Here is a 24,348-nt window from a genome sequence, read left to right on the forward strand (position 1 = left end):
TCTAATTTGCCATCCTTTTACTAGATGCATAGCTTTATTCTTTTTGATGGGTGAAAGTATCAATAATCAAGAAAAGATTCAGCTGAAAAGACAGCAGGCTACAAATATTCATACAATAAATATTTGTGGAGCAACTACTGCTTTGTCAGAGAACACAAAGAATAACAAAGACTTGTGAAAGCATATGAGAGAATGAGGGGTTCTTGAGCCAGTTGCTGGGGTGGGGAAGAGTAGGCAAAATTCTTCAGGGTCCTCAAGGGGAAACATCTAAGACAAGACTTGAACCTGAAGTCAAATGGAGCAGTCTTTCCTCAACTGCTTTTTGGGCTGACTTCTTAGAAAGGGAAATAGGGCTAAAACACATTTACTTTATGCAAAATATATTAGTATGATATGAAACATGGTTTTAACCAAATGTTGATAAAGTATTTGTCTAATTTGCCATCCTTTTACTAGATGCATAGCTTTATTCTTTTTGATGGGTGAAAGTATCAATAATCAAGAAAAGATTCAGCTGAAAAGACAGCAGATAAGCACATTGACCTCACTTTAAAATCCTTTTCTCTTAAAGGCAAAAGGAGCAGTTACACAGAGAGACATTTTTAGCTTTTATAGAGAGAGGGTCTCTCTCTGTTACCTAGGCTCAAGTGGTCCTCCCATCTCAGCATCTGGAGTAGCTAGGACTTGAGGTACACATATCACACCCAGCTCAGCAAGACTTTTTATTGGATATAGAGGGGTCAATTCTAGGCTACCCCAAAGGATTTTTAGTTCCCCCAAATTGCTGTCTAGAGAGACAAAAAAGTAGGTCTCTTCTTCTAGATAAAACACTGACCAATGAAGAACTGACCAAGAAGCCAACAGACCTGAGCGTCTTAACTTATCTTAACCTCTTTCCCAAAAGAAGCGTTAAAGGTCCTTGCACTTTTATTGTTTATCTTAACCTTTCATTTGTTACCTACGTCTCTGTTTAGTACTCATGACAGTGCATCACCAAGTAGCATGCTAATGTGTATGTTTACTCATAAGCTTCCAGAGGAAAGGCATAAGAGTATCTCAAGTCTTTGTAGTTCTTCACAAAACCACAGTTTGACTAATATGTGACTATACAACTTGCTGAAATGAAACAGAGGCAACTAAAGCCACTGTTCTTTCTGGGCATTGCAAGGAAATTCAAGCATATCAAATATAAATTACATCCTTCATTTCATTTAAATTCGCCTTTGAACCAAACCAACTGATTTACATGGAGGTGGGGGGCTAATTCTGAAAGTAAATTATGATTTGCAGTTTCATGTGATTCTGGTTGAATCAAAATTTGCATGCTAGTATACAATGTGCTTCTACAAGATTCTGTCCCCTCCCTAGTAAACTCTTACTTACAATTAAAGTTGGAAAAGAAAAATAGGATAAAATTGCACTCCATAAAGGAATTGTGTGATTTTGTTTTAAATGGAATTCTCTGAATACAAAGAGGAAATAGGGTATAAGAACTACCACTAATTATACATCATGACCAAGTCAGTTTTATCCCAGGGTCTCAAGGTTGGTTCAATATACGTAAATCTATACATATAATTCAGCACATAAAACAAATTAAAAAACAAAGACCATATGATTCTCTCAATTGATGCAGAAAAAGCTTTTGATAAAATCCAGGATCCCTTCATGATCAGAACACTTAACAAAATTGGTATAGAAGGGACATTTCTCAAAATGATAGAGGCCATCTACAGCAAACCCACAGCCAATATTGTATTGAATGGAGTTAAATTGAAATCATTTCCACTCAGATCAGGAACCAGACAAGGCTGCCCATTGTCTCCACTGCCCTTTAACATTGTAATGGAAGTTTTAGCCATTGCAATTAGGGAAGAAAAGGCGATCAAGGGTATCCATATAGGGTCAGAAGAGATCAAACTTTCGCTCTTCACAGATGATATGATTGTATATCTGGAAAACACCAGGGATTCTACTACAAAACTCTTAGAAGTTTAGATCAAGGAATACAGCAGCGTCTCAGGTTACAAAATCAACATTCATAAATTGGTAGCCTTTATATATACCAACAATAGTCAAGCTGAAAAAACAGTTAAGGATTCTATTCCATTCACGATAGTGCCAAAGAAGATGAAATATTTGGAAATTTATCTAACAAAGGACGTGAAATATTTCTATAAAGAGAACTATGAAACTCTAAGAAAAGAAATAGCTGAAAATGTTAACAAATAGAAAAACATACCATGCTCAAGGCTGGGAAGAATCAACATTGTTAAAATGTCCATACTACCCAAAGCAACATACAATTTTAATGCAATCCCTATTAAAGTTCCACTGTCAGACTTTAAAGATCTTGAAAAAATAATACTTCGTTTTATATGGAATCAGAAAAAAACCTCAAATAGCCAAGACATTACTCAGAAATAAAAACAAAGCAGGAGGAATCACGCTACCAGACCTCAGACTATACTATAAATCAATAGTGATCAAAACAGCATGGTACTGGCACAAAAACAGAGAGAGGCAGATGTCTGGAACAGAATAGAGAACCAAGAAATGTATTCAGCTACTTACCGTTATTTGATCTTTGACAAGCTAATTAAAAATATTCATGGGGAAAATATTCCCTATTTAACAAATGGTGTTGTGTGAACTGGCTGGCAACCTGTAGAAGACTGAAACTGGACCCACACCTTTCACCATTAACTAAGATAGACTCTCACTGGATTAAAGATTTAAACTTAAGACATGAAACTATAAAAATACTAGAAAAGGGTGCAGGGAAAACTCTTGAAGAAATCGGTCTGGGCGAGTATTTTATGAGGAGGACCTCCTGGGCAATTGAAGCAGCTTCAAAAATACACTACTGGGACCTGATCAAACTAAAAAGCTTCTGCACAGCCAAGAACACAGTAAGTAAAGCAAGCAAAGATCCCTCAGAATGGGAGAAGATATTTTCAGGTTATGTCTCCAACTAAGGTTTAATAACCAGAATCCACAGAGAACTCAAACATATAAGCAAGAAAAGAACAAGTGATCCCATTGCAAGCTGGGCAAGGGACTTGAAGAGAAACTTCTCTGAAGAAGACAGGTGCACGGCCAACAGACATATGAAAAAATGCTCATCATCCTTAATCAGAGAAATGCAAATCAAAACTACTTTGAGATATCATCTAACTCCAGTAAGATTAGCCCACATCACAAAATCCCAAGACCAGAGATGTTGGCATGGATGTGAAGAAAAGGGAATACTTCTACACTGCTGGTGGGAATGCAAATTAATACATTCCTTTTGGAAATATGTTTGGAGAACACTTAGAGATCTAAAAATAGATCTGCCATTCAATCCTATCATTCCTCTAGTAGGTATATACCCAGAAGACCAAAAATCATATTATAACAAAGATATTTGTACCAGAATGTTTATTGCAGCCCTATTCATAATTGCTAAGTCATGGAAAAAGCCCAAGTGCCCATCAATCCACGAATGGATTAATAAATTGTGTTATATGTACACCATGGAATATTATGCAGCCTTAAAGAAAGATGGAGACTTTACTTCTTTCATGTTTACATGGATGGAGCTGGAACATATTCTTTTTAGTAAAGTATTTCAAGAATGGAAGAAAAAGTATCCAATGTACTCATCCCAACTATGAAACTAATTTATGGCTTTCATATGAAAGCTATAACCCAGTTATAACCTAACAATATAACCTAAGAATTAGTGGGATTACACCTATGGTGCATCTTACATGGGTACATGTGAAACTTAGTAAATGTAGAATATAAATATCTTAGCACAAATAACTAAGAAAATGCCAGGAAGGCTATGTTAACCAATGTGATGAAAATATGTCAAATGGTCTATAAAACCAGTGTATGGTGCCCCATGATCGCATTAATGTACACAGCTATGATTTAATAAAAAAAATAAAAATAAAAAAGAACTACCACTAACTCTTCTCACAGTATATATAAAGTATACTGTGATGAAAAACATTACTACAGTAATATAACCAGTAATATAAATGTTAAGGTTCAGATCAAGATGCTGGCAGTGAAGATAGTAAATAAAAGTCAACTTCTGGATATAGTGGAGGAAATACAGACAGGATTTCCACACAGATTGGATATAGAGTTTAAGAGGAGTAAAGGATGGCTCCAGGTGGAACAGAAAGGGCAGATCTGGAGTTTTGTTTTGGATGTATTTAGGTTGGAGATGTCTGAGTGGGAGATTTAAATGTGGGCGAATTCTCTAAGGCCATGAAAGTGAATGAGATCCATAAGGCTGTACATATGAAAAAGGAAGATAAACAAAGTCTGAGCCCTGGTTTCACGTAAATTTTGTAAGGATATACATTTCCTCTCAGTTGTATTAACTAAGTCTCATTCAATTCCTCAAGTAAACCTTGCAGTTTTAGATATGAATTCGTCTGTACCAGGAGACTTTCACAGGACCTTGTTGAGAACCTGTCCCTCTAGGAACGATGAGGGACAATGTTCACACTGTATCTGCCAGGTACTCCAGAGGCATCCACAGCCCAGGAATACCTTCCATGAAAGTTTCTCAGATTGGGAAGTCCTTGGCTCACCACAGTAGTATAAATTCAAATGTTCTGGAGGATGTTAGAATCTTAAAATGAATAAAGAGAAAGAATCCAATCAAGCGCCTATCCTACCTTTGCTATACAGACTATTTCAGGGTAACCAAATAGTTGGTGAGCAAAAATTCTTCAGTATAAGTATAATGCTTCTACTAAATAAACTTAAGATTTAAGAGATGTACCTATTGGTCAAGGATACAAAGTTTCAGTTAGGAAGAATAAATTTTTTGAGAACTAATGCACAAAATGGCAACTACAGTTAATAATAGCATATTGTATATATTCGTATATATGGTAACATAATATTTCAGTCAACAACCAACCATATACTGCATATGTAGGGGTCTTATAAAATTATAATATTTTTTTCTGTACCTTTTCTATGTTATAATACACAAATATTTACCACTCTCTTACAACTGTCTACAGTATTAGGTACAGTAACATGTGGTACAGGTTTGTAGCCTAGTAGCAAAAGGCTATACCGTATTGTCCAGGTATCTAGTAGGCTACACCATCTAGGTTTGTTTAAGTGCCATCTTATGTTTGGACAATGATGAAATTGCCTAATGAAGCATTTGTTGGAATGTATCCCCATTCTTAAGTGATGTGTGATTATATGTATAACACGATTGTATATCTCACAAATATATATAAATATAATTTGTCAATTTATAACAAAAATACATTTAAAAAAAGATTAAGAACAACAAAAAAAAGAAAGAGACATATATATTAAATGCAATGCATGGACCTTGTTTGAATCTCAATTCAAACAAATCAATTCTAAAAAAGATATTTGAAACAACTAAGGAAAATCATACATAAACTGATATTAAAAAACTCAAATGGTTTATGAAGTGAGTGTATGATGCCCCATAATCATATCATTGTATACAGTTATGATTTAATAAAAAAAAATAAAAATAAAAATACAAAAAAAAAAAAAAAACTAATCTTGTTGGATGTGACATACAATACTGTTTATTATGCTTTCTAAAGGCTTACAAGCTAGAGATACTGAAGATTTACAGGCAAAATTATATAATGTAGAAACAAATTATATAATAAAGAAAAAAAAACAAGAACATCAATAACTATTAAAACTGGCCAATAGATATATGAACATTCATTATCCCACTCTATTTTTGTGTATGCTCCAAAATTTCCACAAGGACTCTTTTTTTTTTTAAAGAAAACTTAATAAATAGAATTTTCAGATTAGACGTTTCTTCTATTCACAGACTATGTATGCCCATATAGACATCCATATAACCCATATCTTCACTTGACTTAGGAGTCTCAGTTCCCAACTCTCTGCCTCATGTGTACCAAAGGCTTCAGTCTCCTATGTGACCGCGGATATGAAAACCCACATCCCAAGATTAGTGAGGCTAGCGATCCCACCCTCAGACCTAGGGCAATTTTTTATGTCTATTTCTCAAACTCTCCACATTTTTGTTCTCTTTGTCACTGAGGTTTTCCTTTCCTTTATTACAAGTTCATCTAAGTATCTTTGGAGTGTTAAAATATTTCTAGAGCAGATCTAGGTATTTGTAGCTTAAGTTTTCAGATTATCCCAACTATCCCCCCCTTCTGTTAATCACACTAATAAAAACTAATTCCAGTTCTGTGGCAATATCACTAAGAGATATATTCATGTTTCTTAGAACTTCGTTTGAAAACTTCAGAAACCTGAAAGGAAGGGACAAAGAAGAAGGAAGAGGATTAAAGTAGGTTGTGGGAAAAAGTATCCTTCCAGTTGTAAGATGGGGCAGAATTTCTCTCTCACAGACCAAGGAAGAAACATGGGAAGTGGTAGATCTCATCCCATATACACTATAAAACAATAACCAAGTGTGTGACCTCAAACATTCTGGGCCAGAAATTATGGTTCTAATCATCAAAGTTTTACTTTATGAAAAACAGAAGCATTTTCTTTTTCACACTGAAGGTGGACTCCTTCTTAAAAACACAAAACACACTATTCTTCTGCTCCCTTTATGGGCTTCCTGGTCCTCTGCTGACCAGGCTGTTGCCAATGCACTGCCCAAATCTGCTTTACTGTCCAGAAACCCAGCACTTCTTTCAGTGGCTCCAATTAACAGGCTCTCTCTTCTTGGTTCATCCCTGGATCCCTAGGAATCTTGTTCTTAGCCTCTAGGGAGTAATACGGTATCTTTCAGGTCTAAGATTAAATGGACTTTCTGGAGGCAGGGGCGAGGGTATCGAATCTTCCTTAATTTAAGTATGACCCCTTCTTATTTTTCTCGAAAGGCCTATTTAAATTCTCCTTCAGAATATACATCACACTCATACGTATTCCATGTCTGTCTTTTTTCCCTGAGGAAATAAAGATGGCATAAAAAGGCTAATGTGTGTATAACCAAATGAAACACTTGTTAGATGATACGTTTACAGTGCTGGATGTGCTTTGCTTCCTCCTTCAGATCTACTCTCTATCTTGCTCTAATATGTGTACCCAGAAGGCTGACTTCTGGACTGCAATAACAGGGCTTGGTAGCTTCCTGGTGTCCAATACAGTTGATCAGTGTGAAGTACTAGCAAGATATCAGAGGGCTGGAAGAGAGTAAAGCTGCAGTATATATATATATATATATATATATTCCCTCTGGTCTTCCTCCTGGGCCCTGCCTCCCATAACATCACTGATTGATAGACCAGAGATTTAGTTTTAGTAATGGTCCTCTTCAGGTCTAGGGATGATAACAACCCCCACCATTGCTAGCCCTGGGTGCTTCACCATCTGTTACTGGTTTATTTTAACCCAGACAAACCTTTTTAAATTAATATCATTTCACTTACCTCATTTGTGTATGACATCTATTTTTCACCAGAATACAAACAACGTAATTATGAAGCATAAATTATGCCTCAAACTGGAATATTTGAATAATGAATTTCTTCTACATATTGAACCCTATAAGCTGATATATCCAGATATTATCCACTGTTACAGGTGCTGTATATGCTGCAGGGTACATACATATATGTAGCATTATTTGTACTTTTAAGGAAAAAAAAATCTATGTAAAGAAAAAGTTGAAGGCAAAAATAAATAAGTGAGAAGATAGAATAGTACTAACTAATAATACCAGTTGGTAAACTAAGTACAAGAATTAAGAACTATGACATCAGAGAAGGCTTTGTGGAGAAAGTGGTATCCCAGAAATCTCAAGGGACAGGGCGGACTAAAATAACATTAGTCAGGTAAGTGAAGAGGAATGGACAACTTGAGCAAGAAAAAGTAATAAGCAAAAACACAAAGTTAAAGGTTATGATTATTTGGACAGCAATAAGAATAATGCTTGAGTTAAGCAGAGACAGCTTTATTTCTGACTGTACAGTCTCAGAAGTTCTAAATAAAACAGATATAGCTATATAAATATCTACTATACAATCTATTATGTATATAGTGCAGAGGATAAATAGTCTGGGAAGACTACCTTGAAACCAAAGATTTGGGCAAAATTTGGCCAGAAAGATATACTTTACTTTAATTTCTATCTCTGTTTAAAAAATGTGAGTAAACAGCCCCCAATTTACCCATTACATCATTGACATACATGTCTACAAGGTCAGACAATTAAGTTCATGAACCCCTCCTAGAAAAAGTGCTACATACCTCATTGCTGATTGTCACTATGGTCACCTTCAAAGTACTCTCCTTGGAAAGCTATGCACCAATACCAGTGCATAGTCCACCCTTCAAAGGAATTCTGGAACTCGTTTTCTAGAATGGCCAGAGTTGTCATCATGAGGTATGACAATTAAGTTCATGAACTTATCATACAAAAAATGCTACATACCTCATTGCTGAACATCCCTACAGTTACCAGATAGCTAAGAGGAGAACTGCAAACTATGGCTAGGCACTGGTATCAGTTCACAGCTTCCCAAGGAGTATCTTGAAGGTGACCATAGTGATATTCAGCAATGATATACATATATAACACTTTTTCTAGGATGAGTTCACAAACTTAATTGTCCAACCTCATATACTATTCATTCCATGCTGTCCAAAATTTGTTTCCATATGTCAGGTTTGCCTCCTTGGGTAAGTTTTTCAGCAGGTTTCTGAACAGACCAGACAATTCTCATTCAGAACAAGCTTCATTGCTTATCTCTCTTACGTGGTTATTTTAAAGTTATTTTTAAAATATGTAGTTGTTTCCAAAGTTTCCAGTTACGTGGCAATATTGCTAATAGTTATATTCAGGCAAAAGATTAGAGAAAATATTCTATTGCCCCCCTCACAAATAAAGGACCAAAACAATGGATAGACAACTATATCAACCAGAATATCTGAAGCAGAATGGCAGAGGAATGAAGACTCTGTAAAACAAGATGGCCATATAGAGAAAGGAGTGAGACACTCTGCTGTTGCTACACTATCTTCCCAGTTGGGATCAGCAAGGAACAAGGAAGGACTTCCCTAAATAGAAGAAGCAATAATAACTGTAAATACATTTGTACACAACTTTGGAAAGCACCAAAATATATGAAGTAAATATTAGCTCTAAAGGGAGAGAAAGGCTATAACACAAGAATAGTAAGACACTTCAACACCCCACTTACAGCAAAAAACCCTCATCCAAACACAGAATCAAGACAGAGATATTGGATTTAAACTGAACTCTAGAATAAATGGACCTAAGATATTGTCAGAACATTCTACCCAGCAGCTACAAAATTCAAATTCCTCTCAAGAGCACAAAGAACTTTCTCCAGATTATATCACATTCCAGGCCAAAAAACAAGTTTCAACTAATTTTTTTTTTTTTTTTTTTTTTTAGGGAATGAAAACTATGATAAACACGCTGAATGTTCATACCAAAAGCAATACAAGAACACCATTCGAAAATCATGTTTAAACTTAGAGAAACATGTTTTAAAATACAAAGTTTAACATTCCTTCTTCTATAAAGCAAAACAAGTTTATTTAAAAACAACACTGGAGTTTTTTTTCTCAACTAACTTTGTAAAAAAAAAGAAAGAAAGAAAGAAAAGTGCTCAATTCCCCCTGGAATCTCATCATTTATAAAATAACATGCTCAAATGTCACTAAAATAAACAGGTGATAAACCTAAACACAAATTTTTTAGTGAATGAATTCAGATCCCAAGAGTACACACTTATTTTATAGCTGGGAAGGAATAGCTTATATCACACCTGGGTCTTACCAAATACAAATAAATACAAAAGATGATTAAAAACAAACTATAAAATCTAAATCTTTCTGTAGAGTAGCAGCTTTTACAAAGTAAAAGGAACCCAGTTCCAGAGTTGTATGTTCTATTTTGTTCCCAGAATCCTTCTGTTCTGCACTATCAAAATAAAAGTATCTTTGTCTTGGAGTCTGCTGAAAAAGGCCCAAAATCCTATCCTCTTCATTCCCCCAAATAATATTAATAATACTCTTATCAATCCTTTTGAGATGATTTCAGCCTCATTAAGAGTTAATGTTCTAAATATCTGAAGATATACAAGGAAGGTCCTATTCTCTGTCCCTCTCAAATCTTTCTCATCTGGTTTACCAAGCAGAACCACTAGATAGGACAAAAATACTTTCCCATGTTCACTATCCATTAAATAAACATAGCCACTTGTGTGGGAAGCCTTAAAAGTTCCTAACTTTTCTAATGTTTAAGAATAAACCCATCTCTAAATTTTTAAAATTCAAAATCATACCATCTATCTTTTCTGATCACAATGGAATAAAGCTAGAAGTCAATAACAGAACTATACAAACAATAGGCATGAAACAACATACTCCTAACTAACCAATGGATTAAAGAAGAAATCTAAAAGAAAATTTAAAATTTCTTGAGACAACAAAAAATGTAACATCAAAACCCATAGGACACAGCAAAAGAAAGTCTAAGAGGAAAGTCCATAGCAATGAACACCTACATTAAAAAATGTAGAAAGATCTCAACTAAACCTAAAATTACATCTCAAGGAACAAGGAAACAATAACACAAAATCCAAAACTAGTAGAAGAATAACATAATAAAAAAATGTAACATAAATAAATGAAATAGAGCTTAAAAAATACAAAAGGTCAAAGACACAAAGACTTGGTATTTTAAAAAGATAAAATCAACAAAACATTAGCTAGACTAAGAAAAAAGAGAAAGGGTTTAAATAAATAAAATCAGGATGAAAAAAAGAGACATTACAATAGATAATACAGAAACACACACAAAAAAAATTATTAACTATACACCAACAAATTGCAAAAACTAGAAGAAAGAGATAAATTCCTGGACACATACAACCTACAAAGATTCAACTATGATGAAACAGAAAACCTGAACATACCAATAACAAGTGAGGAGACTGAATTGGTAAAAAAGGAAAAAAAAAAAAAAAGTGTCCCATCAAAGAAGAGCCTGGGACCTAATGGCTTCACGGCTGAATTCCCTCAAGTGTGCAAAGAAGGACTAATAGCAATCCTACTTAAGCTATTACAAAAAATAGAGGAAGAATACTACTCACTTTCCAGCATTCCCAAGATAACAAAATTAGACAAGGACCCAACAATGGAAAAGAAAATGAAAGGCCAAAATCCCTTGTGACCAGAGAGGCAAAAATCCTCAAGAAGTACTAGCAAACCAAATTCAAAAGCATACTAAAAAGATCATTCACAATGATCAAATAGAATTCATCCCAGGAATTCAAGGATGGTTTAACATATGCAAATGAAAAACATGATATATCACATTAACAGAATCTAGGACAAAAAACATATGATCCTTTCAGTAGACACATAAAATACATTTGATAAAATTCAATATCCTTTCATGATAAAAAAAATTAGGTATAGAAGAAACACAAAAATGGCCATATATGACAAATCCATTGCCAACATCATACTAAACAGGGAAAATTTGAAAGCTTTCCTCTTGGATCAAGATAAGGATTGCCTACTTTCACCACTATTATTCAACATACCACTAGAACAATGGTTCTCAACCTTCCTAATGCCTCGATCCTTTAATACAGTTCCTCAAAAGTATACCTTTGTAGTATATTTTGAAGTAGATTGTGTGATGCCTCCAGCTTTGATGTGGTGACCCCAACTATAAAATTATTTTTGTTGCTACTTCATAACTGTAATTTTGCTACTGTTATGAATCATAAACATAGCATGTTTATCTGATATGCAGGATGGCCTTACACGACCCCTGTGAAAGGGTCGTTTGACCCCCTTGCAACCCACAGGTTGAGAACCGCTGCACTAGAGGGTCTAGCCAAAACAATTAGGTAAGAAAAAGACTTAAAAGACATCCAAATTGAAAAGGAGGAAGTAAAATTGTTTCTATTTACAGATATTTCATATTTAGAAAAGCAAAAAGACTCAAAGAAAAAAAATCACAAAACAGAATAACCAAATTCAGCAAAGTTAAAGTTGCAGGATACGAAATCAATATACAAAAATCAGTAACACTTCCATATGCCAACAGCCAACTCTCTGGAAAAGAACTCAAAAAAGCAGTATTATTATAGTAGCCATAAAAAACAATACTTAAGAATAAATTAAACTTAGGTTCTCCGTAATAAAACTATAAAACACTGATGAAATTGAAGAGAACATACAAAAAAATTAAAAGGTATTCCATATTCATGAGTTGGAAGAATGTTGTTAAAATGTCTACAATACCCAAATCAATCTATTAAGAACAATGAAATCCCTATCAAGATGCCAATGTAATTGTTTGAAGAAAAAGGAGAACCAATCCTAAAATTCATATGAAACCACTAAAGACCCAGGATACCCAAAGCAACCTAGAGCAAAAAGAACAAAGCTGGAGGCATCACACTATCTACTTCAAAATATACTACAAAGGTATAATAACTAAAGAAACATGGCAGTGGCATAAAAACAGACAAATAGAACAGAACAGAAAATACAGAAATGAACACACTTAGAGGCCAGGCACAGTGGCTCACAGCTGTAATCCCAGCACAATGGGAGGCCGAGGTGGGTGAATTGCTTGAGCTCACAGATTTGAGACCCACCTAAGCAAGCGTGAGACCCATCTCCAAAAAAAAAAAAAAATAGCTGGGGCGGTGCCTGTGGCTCAAAGGGGTAGGGCGCTGGCCCCATATGCCAGAGGTGGTGGGTTCAAACCCAGCCCCGGACAAAAACCACACATACACACACACACACAAATATAGCTGGGCATTATGACAGGCGCCTATAGTCCCAGCTACATGGGAGGCTGAAATAAGAGAATCCCTTGAGCCCAAGAATTTGAGGTTGCTGTGAGCTGTGATGTCACAGCACTCTACCAAAGGGTGACAAAGTGAGACTCAAAACACACACACACACTGGGGAAAAGACGGTCTCTTCAATAAATGATGCTGTAAAAATTGGATATCCAGGGCGGTGGCTGTGGCTCAAAGAGTAGGGCACTGGCCCCATATACCAGAGGTGGTGGGTTCAAACCCATCCCTGGTCAAAACTGCAAAAAAAAAAAAAAAAAAAAAAAAAAAATGGATAGCCACATGTAAAAGAATGAAACTAGACCCCATCTTTCACAAAATAAGACATACAAGTGGTGAACAGGTATATGAAAAACTGCTCAACATTACTAATCATTTAGGAAATGCAGATCAGAACCACAATGAGATATCACTTTACCTCATTAGAATGGTTATTATCAAACAGGGAAAAAATACCAAATGTTAGATGTGGAGAAAGGAGAACTCATACTCTGTATTCTGGGAGGAATACAAATTAGGATACCTATTACGTAGAAGTGTAGGGAAGTTTCCTCAAAACTAAAAATCTAACTACGATATGATTCTGCAATCCCCTATATATCTACAGGAACTGAAATCAGTATGCCAAAGAGAGATCTGCATTCCCATGTTCACTGCAGCATTATTCATAAAATCCAAAAGACAGAATCAACCTGTGTCCCTCAACAGATATACACAAAAGAATATTATTCAGACATAAAAATAATGAAATCCTATAATTTGCTACATTATAGTAAAGTAAAATAAGCCAGGCACAGAAAGAAAATCTGCATGATCCCACTCATATTAGAATCTAAAAATGTTCTCACAGAAGTAAAGAGAATTGTGGTTACCAGATACTATGGTGAAGATGGGAGGGGGTGGGGTCAATAGGTAAAAAGTTAGTTAAGTTGGTGATCTATTACACAGTAAGGTAACTACCGCTAACAACACTGTATTGTACATTTGGAATTCACTAGTACACAGACTTTTAATGTTTTCATCATAAAGATATGATACATTTTTGACACAATGAATGTTAAGTACCCTGATTTGATCATTACACAATGTCTACATGTATCACATCAGTGCACTCTACAAATATGTACAATTAGTATGTGTCAATCAAAAAAAAACGTGTCGATCAAAAATAAAATAAAATTTTTAAAAAGCCCAGTCAAATAAAGGGCTATTTTTAAAGAATATAGCATTCAAGAATATGCAAAATGATTCTCACTAAAATGTTCATGGGTGGTTATCTTTAGCTGGGAATTCAAATGATTGAAACTTTGTAAATAAACAAAAAAAATCTCGTTAAGTGGTTAATGTTGACTATACCAAGGATACTTGTTTTTGATTAATACAAGTCTATGTTTTGTATACTTTATTGTATACTAGGGACAAAAACCCTGGAGACAAAAACCTAATAGTAGAGAATGGGAGTTTTTTCCAGACCTAAGAGTCATTTCCAGAATAGTAATTCCTCATTTCCCAGCGGTTCCAAACTCTTTTGATATCACATTCTCTCAGATTCTAATGAGTTTACAGTGGTGGACTTATGTTCAGCCTTTTTTACCACGCCAACTAATCCTGACAATCAATATTTGCTTGCTTTCACTTAGAATCAACAATGTACCTGGAAAGTCATGTCTCAGGGGTTCAATGAAGCCCATTCCTATTTCTCTCAAGTAATGCATCAAGACCTGAGCATCTTAAGAGTCTCCTAAAGGCTCAATTCTCCTGCAATATGTGGATGACCTCTTTGTATATTCACTTAAGAGGCGCCCTAATGGTATTCCATCTATTTATTACAACAGTTAACAGAGAAGGGATATAAGGTCTCCCAAGACAAATTACAGTTATCATCAGATACTATACACTATTTTGGACATAGTCCAAATGACGTAGGTATCCATTGTCTCCTTTAAAGTTATCTCCTATCCATTGTCTCCTTTAAAGTTAGGCTTACTCAAGACTTCCCTAGGCCATAAGAGGCAAATTCATAGGTTATGAGAGTTAGTTGGATTGTATCAACTAGGTGTTCCTAATTTTTGAGTCTGAGCATCCTCACTCTATAAACTCCACTAAAATCTTACTTCCTGAATCATTTCCTTGGAAAGAAAAACATACAGCTTTGTAGAATGAAAAAGGGCAGTGCTACCACTCTGCTTTAGGATTGCACAGTTATTCAAAATCTCCTACTCTTTTTATACATAAAAGCAGGCCTCAGGGAATGCTTGCACAGGAACATGGTGAGAAGCTCAGGCCCCTCACTTATGACAGTGCTCAGTTACATTCAGTAATCCAGAATATCCAAACTGCCCTCAAGCTATAACTGTGGCTGCAAAACTGAGCTACAGATCTGCTTTAGGTAATCATGTTTATCTCTACACACTACATGCAGTACAAAGTCTTCTCTACTCTGAGCTTATCCAACATCGCTCTGTGAGAAGACTAACTTCTCATGAAATCCTTTTACTCTCCCATCTCTGAAACTTCATTTGAAATGGGTGGCGCCTGTGGCTCAGTCGGTAAGGCGCCGGCCCCATGTGCCGAGGGTGGCGGGTTCAAACCCGGCCCCGGCCAAACTGCAACCAAAAAATAGCCGGGCATTGTGGCGGGTGCCTGTAGTCCCAGCTACTCGGGAGGCTGAGGCAAGAGAATCGCTTAAGCCCAGGAGTTGGAGGTTGCTGTGAGCTGTGTGAGGCCACGGCACTCTACTGAGGGCCATAAAGTGAAACTCTGTCTCTACCAAAAAAAAAAAAAAGAAATGTCAAAATGTTCTTGAATTTGCTTCTTTGTTTCCCTTATATGACAAAGATGAACTATATGACTGTAAAATGGTAACTTTCTAATTAGTTACACTTCATCTAATCTGCAGGACATTCTTTTACAAAACTGATTTTATCATTTTTATGGATGGGTTTTATTTTTATTTTCAGCATAAAACATGAGCTCACTAAAAGCAGCAAATTGCCCCACCTCAAGTCAGCTCAACAGGTAGAATTTTATGTACATATCGATGCCTGCGTTTTATCTATAGTAAGTCTATCCACATTTATACTGACAGTCACTGTCCCTTTGGAGTAGTTAATGGAATAATTTTGAAAGCAGAGATATTTCCTCACTTCTGCAAGAATACCAAAAAAAAAAAAAAAAATGGCCCACAAACTGATAAGCTCCCAGAGACATAAAAACAGAGGCTCATACACAGAGTACAGAGCCTGAATATCAGGGAAGTTCTCTAGCTAACTTCCATCCCAAAATGTTATTCAACTCTGACGTTGCTATCTGAATCCAACAGCTAGAAACAATAAGGAAGACTACCTGACTTTGCTTCCTTGTACCCAGATTATTGCCTATGGACAGCAAAATGTCTCTATTAAAAAGAATACTGCAAATGAGAAGAATGCTATTTTAACTTCCTTTCTAAGTTGAAGGAAAGCCGAGACAGTCACTTAGTGCTCCCAGACTCCCTTAAGGGAACCTTTGTTATGATTCTTACATTCCCTTAACCCATAATAGTATTGGTAAGACGGTACAATCAATCAAGTATTAGGGAAATTGTGAAAAAGTTAGAAAAGCTATTTATAATTGATACTTAACCTGCCAAACTCATAAGCCAGGAAATTTTTCTTTAAGTTCTCCCTAAATGACCTAACCATCCATCAGGCCCATTAGAATATCTACAGCGAGACTTCATCCAATTCCCACCAAGGATAGGTTATGTGCATATCACCACGTACTTGTTATAGTATTTCAGACTTTCTCTAGTCCAAAGATAATGCCCTCACTGCAGGGGGTGGGGGAACCTAGCAGAAGTAGTACTTCTAACCTGAGGTATTCCAAATATCATTTCAAATAACTAAAAACTAAAAATAACTAGACAGGTAATTCGAGTACTACATAACTTTTGACAAATAGTCTGGCATTATCATTGTCTTTACCACTCAGTCCTCTAAAAGGTCAAAAGAACTAATGGGATACTTAAGTTCAGAATTTCCAAATTACCTAAACCATTGGCCTTCAGTGGCCTTAAAATTCTGCCTCTGGCTCCCATGACTCTTTGGAGAACCCCTATTGGAAAACACAGGTTGATTCCTTATGGAATTATTATTGGTCACCCTATGCCTCTGGATATTATTACACCAAAGGCAGACTCCCAATTCACCCAGCTGAAATGACACAGTTATCCCATAAATTGTCCCATAAATTCTTAAAGTATTTTATTAAAAGTTATCATCATCGACAGATCAAAGCAGCCATTCAAGACAGAGATTGAAAAAGTCTTCTTGGATGTAGCCTAGAATCTGGTGATTTTGGAAACACCATCAAAGAAAGATAACCCTTGAACACCACTGGAAAGGACCCTACACCAAGTGGTTGTGACAACAGACTGCAGCTAAACTCAAACTATAGGAACAACTCCTGATACCACCTATAACTCTCAACTACAAGAACACCTCCTGATACCCAAATGGTCTTCATGAGACAGGACTGCACAAAAACCCAAGTGGAGTTTCTGGCAAACTAACTTATATGCCAAGGTGTCATTGTGCTCTTTTAATCTGTAATAGCTCCATCTCAGACCCTTGGCTAGGAGTGATAAATCCACCACTTCAAGCAACATAATCAAACAGAATTGGAAAGAAGGCCGTATGTGCATCCAAAAAGTACATCCTTCATTTGTGAAAGATTTAGTGGCCAATCTTCATTCCTTGAGAAGTAGAGAATGAAGAGCCAATGTGAGTTGATAATTTGGATGATACCCTCAACACTCAATAATCAGTCAGAAGTAGAGCACTGGTCCTATCCTCTGAACCTACATCATGAGTAAAGAGAACACTGCCACGAGACATAACCCCTTCTGGATGAACATTATTTGTTAGGCCCTTTTTCCTGTGGCTCAGAGTAAATATAAATGAAGCAGTGATTAGAAACTTATTGCTAACAATAGCCTCTATAGTAGACTCTACTGCAAATGCTATAATTGTACAACAGATTTCTTTGAATTCTCTTGCAAAAGTTATACTTCATAATAGAACTGCTCTAGATTATCTATAGGCCAAACAAAGAGCAGTCTGTGTAGTTGCTAATACTTCTTGCCACACATGAAAAAAAAAAAAAATATATATATATATATATATATCAGGTATTGTGGTGCCCGCCACAATGCCTGTAGAGACTTTGCTACAAAAAACTGAAGAACAGGCTACTTGCTTTTTAAAATGGGTAAATTCCTTATCTGGCTCATTCCTTGATCTGTTCGATTTTAATTGGTTTGATTTATGGGGACCTTGATTAAGGAGCATATTCCAAACTCTTGCTATTATCCTCTTGACAGTCATAACAGTAGTCTTCCTCCTGTTCTATAGTCTCTCAAATGTTTTAAATGACTATATACAGCCAATTGCTGAATGACAAAGGCTCTCTTTTCAGTCAGAATGACAAAAGCTAAAAGAAATCATGATAATGAGGATACCTGATCTATGAAAAACAGGTTGAGACAGGAAACCCAGAATGACAATAACTGAAAATAGTGCCAGTGCCCTAAGTTTTTGTCATGCACCTAAGTGGCAGTCCAAAGGGAAGGATTTGTAAAATAAAATGCATAGGAAGGCATTGTTTAGACTGATCTCCTGTACTAGGCCTCAGTAGACCAAACCAAAGTGGAGTCACTGCTAACTGCCACATAATCAAAATGAAACTTTAAGGAAGCAGATAAAACCTCAAACAGAAGTTTTTTCCTGAAAACAGGAGATTTGCTTCAACCAATCTGAAGGGGCCCAGTCAACCTGAGCTGACATGATAAAGAAGTCCCCTCTACATTAATCCTTTCAGAAAAGTAACCTGAAATAATCAGATGTCAACTTATTCCCCCTTTAATTCTGTTTCTTTATTCCCACCTGACAAAAATCAACTATTATGCCATATCCAGCAAAGCACACATTCTATTTTATAAAAGGAGGTGTTGTCCAATTCTAGAGTTGTTAATAAAAGCCAATTACATATTTAAACAAAATTTTAGTAAAATTTTTTCTCTTTCTTTCTTTCTTTATTTTATAGCAACCTCAAACTCTTGCGCCCAAGTGATTCTCTTGATTCAGCCTCCCAAGTAGCTGGGACTACAGGTGCCCGCCACAATGCCTGGCTGATTTTTCTATTTTTTAGTAGAGACAGAGTCTCACTCTTGCTCAGGCTGGTCTAGAACTCCTGAGCTCAAGCAGTCTTGGCCTTGGCCTTCCAAAATGCTGGCATTACAGGCTTAAGCCACCACACCCTGCCTGAAATGTTGTCTTTTAACAGTGGTGTAATAAGAAAAGTCTGTTGCTAATAATTTTTTGAAAATATTAACTTTATATTTAGATGAGGATAGTTTGCCACAGCTGTATTACACTCAAAACATATAACATGAAGCCAAATTCTATGATTCTAAGTACTTAAGTGAAGTTCAAACTTCTGTATGATATATACTCCCCACCTAATACTGCTCCAGTATGATATATGATCTCCAGTATCATATCTGATCTATTTAATGTAGTTTAATTAACCTATCTGTGGGGCCAGGCACAGTGGCTCAGGCCTGTAATCTTAGCACTCTAGGAGGCTGATGGGTAGATCACTTGAACTCAGGAGTTCGAGACCAGCCTGAGTAAGAGACCCCTGTCTCTACTAAAAATGAAAAACTGAGGCAAGAAGATCACTTGAGCCCAAGAGTTTGAGGTTTCTGTGAACTATGAGGCCACAGCACTCTAACAAGGGCAACAAAGTGAGACTCTGTCTCAAAAAGAAAAAAAACCAAACCAAGAAAAAACATGTACATGAAATCTGATTATCAAGAAATCAATGTGATAAAAAGAGGTGATTATTCAGTTTATAATACAGATTATCAGTTTCAAAAAGATTTAAGAACATGCAAGTTTAACCAATTGCTTCTGATAAGAAGGCATTACTCCCATCAGAGTAGTCCCCTGGGAAGGTGACAAATTCATACCACTAATGTTTCCCACTATTTTAAAACATTTTTAAACTGTTATTTGAAATTGCCTTCATAGTCATCAAGATAATCCTTTAAATATCTTTAACAATGATAACATCTAGAAGGTAGAAGTCAGTTTTGCAAACATGTGGAAATTACATTCTCCCAAGTTTAGCAGATAAAATAAGTACTAAAGCTAAGTTTTTTGATCAAAAAAAAGTTTATAAAAGTGACTCTAAAATGTTGTTTATAAGTTGACTAGAAATTTCAAAATATTCAAAATAATTACAAATTGCAGTAGCACTACTAGAATAAGTTTTTAGCCTATTAAGGTGACTACGCGGAATGACCATTCTTTAAAAACATAAAGAACAGCATGTTTAACAGAGGAAAGTCTTTGAAAAGTCTATAATCACACTCTGAAGTTACAAACAGCTTTCTTCCATGGAACTCAAACTTTTCCCAGACATTAGTTCATTAATTCTCCAAATATCCCTTTGAAGTAAAGGACAGGTCACCTTTCTTTTCTCAGATAGCTGAGTGGAGGTGGTAGGAGGGAAAGAAACTTAACGTTTGTTCCATGAGGCAACAATTAAGTCTAGCTATATTGTCCCCTAAAACTAGTGCTGTGTATGTAAGTTAGCAAATTTAAGTAAAAATTTTACCTTTATGCCCCTTGATTTAAAAAGGTATTCTATGAGTAAAAAGTATTATTCAGGTAGGTATGTCGTAAAATATTACAGAGATCTATTATAAGCAGTTATTAATTTATTACATATTTGTCTAAAAGAATATCTGCTTGACAAGTCAGAGTTATTTATTAAAGAGGGTGGTATGGAGCCTCGGACACACTCATAAAAGTCCTGGTTAAGTCTATTTTATTAAGAATGCAAGTTTGTTGTCTCCTTTTTTCAATGCTCTTTCTTATATAAGAAAAAAATCGTTACTTTGAAAAATCAATACATAAAACACAAAGAAAGGAAGAAAAACAGGGTAATAAAAGATCCATTGGCAAAACTATTTAAGAGCAACCCCCAGAAAACTGGTTAATTGTTGATGGCTCTGGAAAAATAAAAAAAGCAGAACACAGCATGCACACAATTAGAAGTTAATTTTCATTGAAATAATCAAAATGACTATTCTCTGAAATTTTCAATTCTTTATGAGAAAAGAAAACTGTTGCTGCTCAATATTCAGGAATATCTAGCAGCTTGCCTCCGTCATATCATACCACATATTTATTAAATACATATTTACAATCTTTGCTATTATCATCACCAAGTATCTTTGGGCAGTATCACTTTTAGGGATACTATTCCAAGAGCCTGACAGGATTCGACTCTATTAAGATTTTAATATTTAATAAGTAAATGAAAATAGAATGATACCAGATCAACACTCTTTGCTTGATAAACTTTGTTTGAGAGACAAACTGGACCAAGGATGACTCTCAGTGAGACATGTTCTAATCACAGCTTCCACAACGACTGCTTAGTTTTGATGAAATCACTTCTTTCCTGGGTGCCTCAGCTGTCTAGTCTATAAAATGGGGGTAGTTTAATAGTAACCTGCCCACACAATACTGCTTTGAAGTTAACTAATGAACATTCTCACGGGTGTACTTTAAACTATCAGATGTTAGAAGACTACTGAGCACTGTGTAGAAAGAACACGGTAATAAACACGTTTGTGCTAACAGCGGCGCTAATAATACTTTCCCCCAAAAGACGCCCTCCCCGCTTCCACCGCGATGCATTTCAGAGCTTGCTTGTGACCTCTGCCTAGAGCCAAGTCTGTACACTCCCGACCCAAAGCTGCAACAAAAGCCACTGAAACGCCGATACTGAAATGGACCAAACAAAAGAAAGTCATCTGCGCTGACTAGAGGCCGTGGAAGGGGGTGTGTGCGGGCTCTCCCTCCCGGCGAGCTCCGAGATTGACCGGGACGCAGTTCCTCGCCGCGCCCTGGACAGTGTCCAGCCCCGGACCCCTCGCACCCTCCCCGCCGGCCCACCCCGCCCCCGCGCCGGCCGCCTGGGCTCGGGTTTCAGACCCGGGTAATTCCACCCGCTGGCGGGGCAAGCCCGAGGCCGCCAGGCAGGAGCTCAGGTGCCACAGTTAAGCCGCCGCTGCGTCCCTTGAGGCCCGGGCGGGAGCTGCCCGGCCCGCTCAGCCCAGCCCGGCCCCTCGGCCGTCCCGGCTCGGGCCAGCGTGGAGCCCGACCACCGCGTCCCGGCAAGGCCTGGCCGCCTCGGGAGGCGCGGCCACCGCGCCTCGCCCTTCTCCCCGGCCGCCGGCCCTCACCTGAGTCGGCGTCCCGGGGCGCCCGCTCCGCGCCCTCCCCGCCCGGTCGCCCGCGGCCCGGGTCGCCCGCGGCCCCGCTCCGAGGACCCGCGGCGGCTCCCGAGGCGGTGATGCCGGTTCGGCGAGACGGGAAGCGACAGGAGCCAAACCCGGAGGAAAGCGCTCGAGCTGCGCCGGCAGCCGGCCCCGCGGCCTCAGGCTGGGAGCCGGGCGCTCGCGGCCGCCCGCCGGCCCTGCTCGTCCCCCGCCGAACCGCGCGGGGGCGGCGCCGGACTCTGACCACGCGCAGGCCGCGGGCCGTGCCGCGGGGCAGGACCGTGGGAAAGTTTTCCTCTCGCGTGGAGCCCTTACCAGAGCAATAGAAATGGCCCTCACGGTCATGGTTGTCCGCCTTCAGCCCTTTCTGGAGTTCCAGATCCAAGCCCGCTGCTGGGTCTGTCCCTGCTAAACTCGGCAGGCGTCCCAGCCGCCCACCTTCATGCCCAAGACTTCCCAAAGCGGCACCATTACCTGGATTTAGTTTTACCTTGTGATCTCAAAGCCTTGGTTGCTTACCTTTTTATGCCTAAGTTTCCACACAGGTGCAACTGGGCTTAACCACTTAAGTATACTTGACACTACTGTTGACAAATTACAGTTTGGAGGTAAATCAAACACGCTCATTCAAAGAGCGAGAGGGTTGGCTGCTTGCAGTTAAATGTAGACTTGCCACTTCTTTTCACATTATACTGGAGTTTCTAGCCAGGGCAGTTTGTCAAGGAAAGGTGGAATATGTTAACAGGACAATAGTTCTCATAACTAAAGGCCAGCAGCATAAAAGCTTTCGGCTCGGCAGACAAATATGATCTATACCAGCTCATATTATTGCAAAATCTCAAAGCACATGAGTCAGAGAGTTCTTAATAGCTTTCTGGGAGGTAAAAATAAGAGATTATTTATGAAGATTCAGAAGTCATTGAAGTCCATTGCACTGGACTTCCCAATAGGAATATAAAGAAAAGATAAATTATGAAGACAATGATTTCCAATCTTGAAATTGATTAAGTACGAGGTTAAAAAAAGGCATTTTCAAACACGCTAAGTTTTAAATCTTTTTCACTCAGGAAGCAATGGAGGATGCGTTCTGTAACACTGGCAGGAGGCAGAGGCTCTGACAGGAGAGAGGTGAAGGTTACACCTGAGACAACTGGGATGGGCAGAATTGGCCCTCCCCCAAATGACCACACCCTAATTCCTGAAACCTGTGAATATTTTTCATTAGATAGCAAAGGGACTTTACTAATGTAATTAAACTTAGGGACTGAAATAGGGAGAGGATTTTGGATTACCCAGGTAGACCCGATGTAATCACATTAGTCTTTTTTATTTATTTATTGTGATTTTTGGCAGGGGCTGGGTTTGAACCCGCCACCTCCGGCATATGGGACCGGTGCCCTACTCCTTGAGCCATAGGCGCCGCCCACATGAGTCTTCTAAAAGCAGAAAATTTTCTCCAGCTGGAGTCAGAAGAAATGTCAGGAAGAAATGTCAGAGATATTTGAAGCCTGACAGGGATTTGACTTTCCATTATTGGAGAGAACCACAAGGGAAATGCAAGGGAGAATACACAAGGAAAGAACGATCAGCCACCTGGCTGAATTTGCATTGTTTCCTTTTTAAAGAAATGAACTTTTAGAGGTACAAGGTTTATTACCAGCAGGCCCCCCAAAAGAAAAAGAAGTCAAAAAGTCTTAATGCTTAAGAAACAAATGGATAGTGTGCAATGCTGCAAAGGTTTAAAGATGAGGAAAGCTGCTGAATTTGCCAACTCAGGAGGATCACTTGGAACCTGGGCCAACAAAGCCCTCAGGAGTGGGGAACTTGAGGCCTTAAGGCCACATTGTTGCCTTCTAGGTCTTTAAGTGTGGCCTTTTGACTGGAACCCAATTTTGCAGAATAAATCTTTTTAAGAGAGGTGCAGCAAAGAAAGATGAAACTTTTCTTGTCTCCTTTGGTGCTTAAAAAAAGAACAATCTTGAAATCAGAAGCCCACAGGTTTCTCATCTTGTCTTTAGGACAAGTTTCTTAATTTCTCTGTTAGAAATTAAAGTCTAACTAGGTATCCATATTTATCTAGCCACCTCCCAAAGTATACCCTCTGAGCAATGGTTCTCAGCTCTGGAAGTGTATTGTAGTCACCTGAAATGC

The 24,348-nt window shown here is 37.6% G+C and overlaps 1 protein-coding gene across 3 annotated transcripts in view; it reads right to left on the minus strand.

Moving 5' to 3' along the window:
- Positions 1 to 22,406, minus strand: part of RNF180 (ring finger protein 180) — a 135,286-nt gene extending 112,880 nt beyond the window's left edge. For all 3 annotated transcript variants that reach the window (XM_053589945.1, XM_053589936.1, XM_053589954.1), the window contains exon 1: positions 22,162 to 22,406. The gene's annotated coding sequence lies outside the window, so the exon portion shown is untranslated. The remainder of the gene's footprint in view (positions 1 to 22,161) is intronic.
- Positions 22,407 to 24,348: the final 1,942 nt, after the last annotated feature.

The sequence above is a fragment of the Nycticebus coucang genome, chromosome 1 (assembly GCF_027406575.1).
Source record: "Nycticebus coucang isolate mNycCou1 chromosome 1, mNycCou1.pri, whole genome shotgun sequence".
NCBI classification, from domain to species: Eukaryota; Metazoa; Chordata; class Mammalia; order Primates; family Lorisidae; genus Nycticebus; species Nycticebus coucang.